At 40.6% G+C, this 8070-nt stretch overlaps 1 pseudogene; it reads left to right on the forward strand.

Moving 5' to 3' along the window:
• The first annotated feature begins 3400 nt into the window (after positions 1-3400).
• On the forward strand, positions 3401-6092 carry LOC102844607 (annotated as a pseudogene).
• The last annotated feature ends 1978 nt before the right edge of the window (positions 6093-8070 follow it).

Genomic DNA, 8070 nt, shown 5'->3' on the forward strand with positions numbered 1-8070 from the left:
TGTAAAATGTTCATTAAAATTATTAAAAATATATTAAAATAAAAAAAAATGCTGTGCAATTTTTGATGAGCCTTGGTAGTCTGGTGGGTAGAGAGCTGTGTTACTAACCTAAAAGGTGGCACCTCTGACAATTCAAACCCACCAGCTGCTTAGCAGAGATAGCAGGAAATAGATAGGAAATCCCCTTCCTCTGAGATTGTCAGCCTTTGAAAACCCATTTGTGGGTTGTCTATGTATCAGTTCTGCCTTAATGGCAATGAGCTGGAGATTTTTCTGAGTACCATTTCTTTCAGCTCCCTTATCTTCAAAGCTAACAAACCATCAGAGAAATGGCTTGCACGATTGCGGGTAGTGTGAACTGAAGCATGTGGTTGCAGAGGCTTGTGAACGATGGGTGAGCACTTTCAGGCTGAAGCGTCAGTTGTGGGCTGTTGGAGCAGGTGGATCAAGCTAGTTGTAGTGTCCAGAGGGAAACTTTCAAAGCGAATTCTTCTCACTTCCAAGAGAACTAAGGATTGTAAATGGGGTCATAAATTCTAATAAAGTGGACATTAAAGAAAGATACACTCAACTCTAATCTTCTCTCATTAACACAACAAATAATTCACTTCAGAATGAGTTCTTAAGCACAAAGAGGCTAGAATTTGCAATACATTTAAAAAATGGAAAGCTATTCCATAGTCAACACTCTTGGCATTTGTTGTTGTTAAGTGCTCCCGAGTTGCCTGTGACCCTTAGCAGCCCTATATGTACAGCAGCTCTGAAGCCTGTCCTGTCTTGATTCAGTCTCATTGATTCTGATGCACCAATCTCCATTGCCCCAGTTACTGTATCAATCCATCTCATCTGGGGTCTTCTTCTCCTGTGCTGTCCTTTTACCCTTCTCCAAGGATCGGTCTCTCCTGGCCACGTGCCAAAAATGTATGAGATAGAGCTTCAAAATCTTAGCCTCCAATGTGAAACTTGGTTTTACCCTCTTCAACACAGACCTCTTTGTTTTCTTAGCAGTCCATGGTATGTTCAAAACTCTTCTCTAGCACCACAGCTCAAAAGCATCGATTCTTCTGTCATCCTTAATCATTGTCTGGCTCTGATGCATAGCAAGTAATTGCAAAGACCATGGCATAAATTAGGTTCACCTTTGTCTCTAGACTGACACCATTGCATTTTAGTACTCTGGAGAGGTCCCTAGCAGCAGATTTTCCCAGTGCAATTTATCTTTTGATTTCCTGACTGCTGGTGCCAAGAGTGTTGATTGTGGAACTGAGCAAGTTGTAACAGCCTCAATTTCTTTTCCTTCTATCATGGTGCTGCCAACTGGCACAGTGGTGAGAATCTTTGTCTTCTTGATGTTGAGCTTCAATCCATATTGAAAACTATAGTCTTTGACCTTCTGCAGCAAGCACTTCAGGTCCTCCTCAGTTTCAGCAAGCAAGAGTGTGTCATCTGCATAATGTAGGTTGGCATTAGCAGTCAGGAAATAAAAAGATGATTTGCATTGGGGAAATCAACTGTCAGAGACCTCTCCAGATTGCTAAAGAGAAATGATGTCACTCTGGAAACTAAGGTGTGCCTGATCCGGGCTATGATCTTTGCAATAATTGTTATGCATCAGAGAGCTAGTCAGTGACTTAAGATGACAGAAGGATCGATGCCTTGAGTTGTGGTGCTGGAGAAGAGTATTGAACATATTATGGACTGCAAAGAGAACAAACAGGTTTGTCCTGGACAGGGTGAAACCAAGTTCCTCATTAGAGGTGAGGATTTTGAAGCTCCATCTCACATACTTTGGGCATGTGGCCAGGAGAGAACAGTCCTTGGAGCAGGATACCATGCTTGGGAGGGTGGACAGTGCAAGAGAGGAATATCTTGGATGAGATGCACTGACACAGTAACTGAGATAATGGGGTTAGGTGTGTTGGAGATAGTGAGACTGGCTCAGGATAGGGCAGAGTTCAGAGCTATTGTGCATAGGGTTGCTATGAGTGACAAGCGACTTGATGGCACATAACAACAATAACATGGCTGGAAGGGTCATATTACTTAATTTGTAATATGTGTGTGTATGTACTTATGCTTTTTTAAAAAATAATTTTATTTTATATTGGTTTGCTTACGAAGTTCATATACACTGTGTTTCACACTATCCTTCATCACATTGTGTTTCATACAATCATTCCCTTTCATTTTATTTTGTAAAATTAATCAACACTGACATATGCCCACCATTGTCCTGTATTTCCAGATCCCCAGGGATCTTTCCCATTTCTTTTAATCACCCTTCCCTCCACCCCATCAAACCATGTGACCTTTGATTTGCCCCCCTACCCATTCTCATTACTCTGTGCCACCCCCACTCTCATACAGGTTTTACTAGTAGTCATCGTTCTATTTCTACAATGGTCTTTCTTATACAGTATTTGTCCTTATGGGACTGAATTAGTTCATTTAGCTGAATGCTGTCCAATCCCTCCAAAGTTAGGTAGTGATTTACAAAATCATTGCTTCTTTGCACTGCATAGTATTCCATAGTGGGACTGTACCACAACTTCTCAACCCATTAGAATGTAGCTGGACATTTGGGCTGTTTACATAGTCTTGTGATGGTGAAAAACGCTGCTATGAACATTGGTCCACAAATCTCCATTTGTGCCTCAGTTCTCATTCTCTTGGGGTATATTCCAAGCAGTGCAAGAGCAGGATCATATGAAATGTCCATGTCCAGCTTTTTGAGGAAACACCAAGCTGCATTCCTGAGTGGTTAAACCACTTTACAATCCCACCAACAATGTCCAAGAGTTCCTATCTCGCACTGGCTGGCTGGTCGCTCATTTGTGATGTCCTCTTGTTCTTCCTCCCTTTGTTCCTTCTCATTTTCTTCTCATTCTTTCTCTCTCTGCTGCTTGGCGGTGTGAGGAGGCTGAATTACCCCATCACCTAGTCTTCGCTCTTCTATCTATCTATCTATCTATCTATCTATCTATCTATCTATCTATCTACTTCTCTTTCTCTCCTCCAGCTGCCGCCCTACACAGCTAGTGTCGTTCCCGCAGCCTGTGGCCTAGGCCACCTTGGGCATTTCTGCTCAAGGTAACTACATCCCTCTTTAAAAATTCCACCGACAAAGAGAAGACACTTTACCTGACTCTTTGGGCCATTATCTCATGACGAACTTTCTGACCAAGTGTACAACTACCCAGAGGGCCTAGGAGAAGTGGAGTGCAGAGAGCAGTTCAATTTCAACACTGAGCCACCCTGGGAACCTTGCTGATGATAACAGGGTTCCATCTCCTAACTTGTCCATTTTGTTGTATATTCTAAGGACCCAGACACAAGGCTTGGTGGCCCATTTCTTGTTTTTCTTGGTTTATGGCTTTCAGCTTGGTGGAATACAGCTGAGATGAAAGGATTTCTTGAAGGTGCCAACTACTCTGCTGGCGTGTTGGATGAAGAGACAAACCCTGGAAACGTTATTGATAAATATGTTAATGAATAAAAGAAGGGTGACCCAACAGAGTGTGGAAACTATAGAACAATATCATTGATTTCACACGCAAGCAAGATTCTACTGAAGATTATCCAAAAAAGACTGGAACAACACATCAGCAGAGAACTGCCAGAAGTACAGGCTGTGTTTAGAAGGGGTCATGGTCCTAGGGATAATGTAGCTGATGTTAGATGGATCTTAGCTGAAAGCAGGGAATGCCAGAGGAATGTATATCTGTGTTTCATTCACTATGCAAAGGCATTTGACTGTGGATCATAACAAACTGTGGCTGACTCTAAGAATGGGAATCCCAAACATTTAATCGTGCTAATGCGAAACCTGTACTTTAACCAAGAGGCAGTCATCGGAACAGAGCAAGGAAACACTGCATGGTTCAAAATTGGGAAGGGTGTACGCCAGGGATGTGTCCTGTCTCCATACCTTTTCAACAGATCATCCAAGAGAACAGATTATCCGAGAGGCTGGGTGCTATGAGGAGAAATATGGGGTCAAGATTGGTGGAAGATCTATCAACAATCTGCATTAGGCAGAACATAACCCTGCTTGCTGAAACTGAGGAGTACCTGAAGCGCTTGCTGCAGAGGGTCAAGGACTGCAGCCTCCATATGGATTGAAACTCAATGTCAAGAAGACAAATATTCTCACTACTGGGCCAATTGGCAGCATCAGGATGGATGATGAAGAGATTGAGATTGTTCACAGTTTTAGTTTGCTTGGCTCCACAATCAACACTCTTAGCTCCAGTAGCCAGGAAATTAAAAGGCATATTGCAATGGGAACATCCGCTGTTAGGGACCTTCCAAAGTTCTGAAGAGCAATGGTGTCTCTCTGGAGACTAAGGTGCACCTGATACAGGCCATGATCTTTGCAATCACTTATTATACATCAGAGAGTTGGATAATGACTAAGGAGATAGAAGGAGAACTGATGCCTTTGAGCTGTGGTGCTGGAGAAGAGTATTGAGGGTACCATAGACTGCTAGGAAAACAAACAGAGTCATCCTGGAGAGGGTTTACAGGACTGCTCCTTGGAGGCAAGGATTCTGAGGTTCCGTCTAACATACTTTGGACATGCTGTAAGGAGGGTTCAGTCCTTGGAGAGGAACTTCATGCTTGGTAGGGTGGAGGGACAGCACAGGAGGGGAAGACCCTCTATGAGGTGGATTGATTGAGTCACTGGGATAATCGGGATGGGTGTGTCAGAGACAGTGCGATTGGCACAGGACAGAGCAGAGTTTAGGGCTATTGTACATAGGGTCGCTATGAGTCGCAAGCGACTCGACGGCACATAACAACAACAACAACAACAATAACAACAATGTTAATGAACATACCCTGACGGGGCAAAAAAAGTGCTTTTTTTGTGGGAGATCTTGGGCAAATTGTGTAGAAACACAGACCGTGGCAGAAATTAGTTGTCCAGTTAAAACTGTTCTACACAGTAAAATGCAACTCCACTCCAGCTGTACTTGAGATTTTGGCAGCTCTTGGAACTGGATTTGCTTGTTCCAGTAAAAAGGAAATGGTTTTAGTCCAAGAATTGGGTGTATCTCCAGAAAATATTTTTTACATAAGTCCATGTAAGCAAGTGTCTCAGATAAAGTGCGCAGTAAAAGTTGGTGTGAATATCCTGACATGTGACAATGATAATGAGTTGAAGAAAATTACATGTAACCATCCAAATGCCAAGGTCTTACTACATATTGCCACAGAAGATAGTACTGGAGGTGAAGAGGGTTACATGAAGTTTGACACTATATTGAAGACTTGTAGGCATCTCTTAGAATGTACGAAGAAACTTGATGTCCAAATAATTGGAGTTAAGTTTCATGTTTCAAGTGCTTGCAAAGAATCTCAGTTATATGTATATGCTCTATCTGGTGGTCGATGTGTGTTTGACATGGCTGGAGAATTTGGATTCAAGTTGGACATGCTAGATACTGGTGGAGGCTTCACAGAAACTGAATTTCAATTGAAAGAGTTAATCATGCTATCAGCCCTTTGTTGGATGTCCACTTTCCTGAAGGATCTGGCATTAAAATGATTTCAGAACCTGGAAGCTACTATGTGTCTTCTGCATTTACACTTGCAGCTAATATCATTGCAAAGAAAGTTGTTGGAAGCGATAAATTTTCCTCTGGAATAGAAAAAAACGGAAGTGATGAACCAACCTTTATGTTCTATATGAAAGATGGTGTTTACGGTTCTTTTGCAAGTAAACTTTTTGAGGACTTAAATTCCATTCCAGAGGTTCACAAGAAATACTAGGAAGACGAGCCTCTATTTTCAACAGCTGTTGGGGCCCATCCTGTGGTGAGCTTGATCAGATTGTTCAACGCTGTCTTCTTCCCTAGCTGAATGTGAGAGATTGGCTTATCTTTGATAACATGAGAGCAGATTCTCTCCATGAACCATCTGCTTTTAATGATTTTCAGAAACCAGCTATTTATTATATATTATCATTTAGTGATTGGTATGAGATGCAAGATGCTAGAATTACTTCAGACCCAATGATGGAGAACTTCTCCTTTGTGCCTTCTTAGGTTCAGTTGAACCAAGAAAACAGCTTTTCCACTGAAGCTTAAACAGGCATCAACACTTCTTTAGATCTGAAGTTGCAAGTTAAGCTTGTCTGGTCAGCATTCCAGTGCGGGGCTGGGGGAGGATTTGAACAATCCTATCCTGTTAATTCTCTTGGGAAAAAAAAGCTTTTAGTAATTGCTATTTGGGACCAGACAAAATCCGCTTTCAACTGTAATTCATGGGGGCTACTGCAAGATTTAGATAATGTATCCAGATTTAAACACCAAAAATGTTAATCTTGCATAAACCAATTATAATAATAGGTGTTTCTATATATATAGATTGGAAGCAGGTGTGGCATCCACTTCCTAAACAACGTGCCTCTGGGAACTCTATGAACTTTGATAGATGTTGATAGTTATAGAAAGGCTTTAGACTTTTTATTCACTGGGTCACTATGATTCGTGCTCGACTCAAAGACAATCAACAGCAACAACAACAACAAAAGCAGCAGCATATTGATAGAATGCACAGAGTTCCTTAGTAAGTCTTTGCTTTCCAAATCATTCATCTATAATGCAAGAGTCTATTGATACTTAAACTAGACAGGAGGGAAACTGATGAGCACTAAAACGTAAAAGAAGAGCTATACTGGTATCCAGAAACATAATGCTCTTTTTGCATGAAATGTTATTTAAGTTCAGAGTTCGAGGGTGTGGGGAAAGCACACTTATTTTCCTCAATTTCTCTATCACAGTGATTATAAACTTTTTCTTTTTAAGCAGCACCCTTAGTTTATTTCCTCATTCCCCCCTCCCCCCCGAGCATAGTGATAATTTTTAAATTCTTTTCATACTACAATTTTGTGGGTGGTGGTGGTTAAGGAAAGGTGTAGGGTCTGTTCCTGACCTGGCAGCTCTTGCCAGAGATTTGCATTGTTCATTGCTAGTTTATTAGTAATTCTGACTCTCAATCACAATTGTAATAGAATAAACAGGGGTCATTTCTCCCTAACTTCCTCTGTGCTCAGATCTGGAATTTCTGTCTTCAAAGAGGAAACTTAACTTCACTTTGGTGCCAATGGATAGTAAATTCTAATCATGCTATATAAGAGTTTGGAATACACTTACGAACTGGTTTTTACACCTTGATTTCAAGGTGCAAAGAAATTGATCATGAATTGTTAATAATTTTCAATTTTTTAAACCAGTAGGTGCTTAATAATTTTAATTTGACTAATAACACTTCGAATTTCATGGGCCCTATTAATGAAATAAAGTTTAAGACCCCAAGTCATTGTTTTCTAATTGCTCTTGGACTTTCCCAGGGTTTAACGTGGGATTTTATGCAAAATTCCAAATGATAATGCAACTTTTTTTTCTTTTTTATGTAACTGTACTAGGAGGTGGAAATGTTGCCTGCCTTCTTTATATGTTGAGCTGTTGTGATCCATCAGTGCCAAACTTTTCTAAAGATGGTACAACTTTGAGTTCTTGGCTTGGCAGTACAACTTGAGCTATGTGGCATGCCAATTTTTGACATGTTCTTTGGAGAGCTGTTCAGTGTGAAACAGCTCAGAAGTTGCAGATCTCACATGTGAATTTATGTAGTGTCTTTCAGAAATGTGTGTATTGTGTTTGAAGATTTGTTTGCCATAAATCTGAAGTTTGAACCTATGTATTTCAATTCGATTTGCTAAAAAGGTACTGACTTAATGCAACAGTCTTCCCCCTCCCCTTAAAACTATTGTAATCAATTCAGAATTCATTGCAAAATATTAAGCTCAAATGATTTCAATGTAGTAAATTGGGTTGGGGAAAGAGTTCCTATCTCTCCACATCCTCTCCAATATTTATTAATTGCTGTCTTGTTAAATTTTGCCACTGTTACTGGACTGAGATGGTATCTCATTGTGGTTTTGATTTGCATCTCTCTTATTGCTATTGCTAGTGATTTTGAACATTTCTTCATGTGTCTGCTGGCCATCTGAATATCTTCCTCTGGGAAAATTATTTTCATATGTTTTGTCCATTTTGTAAT

The sequence above is a fragment of the Elephantulus edwardii genome, unplaced genomic scaffold (assembly GCF_000299155.1).
Source record: "Elephantulus edwardii isolate Elephantulus edwardi_28Jun2011 unplaced genomic scaffold, EleEdw1.0 scaffold00334, whole genome shotgun sequence".
NCBI classification, from domain to species: Eukaryota; Metazoa; Chordata; class Mammalia; order Macroscelidea; family Macroscelididae; genus Elephantulus; species Elephantulus edwardii.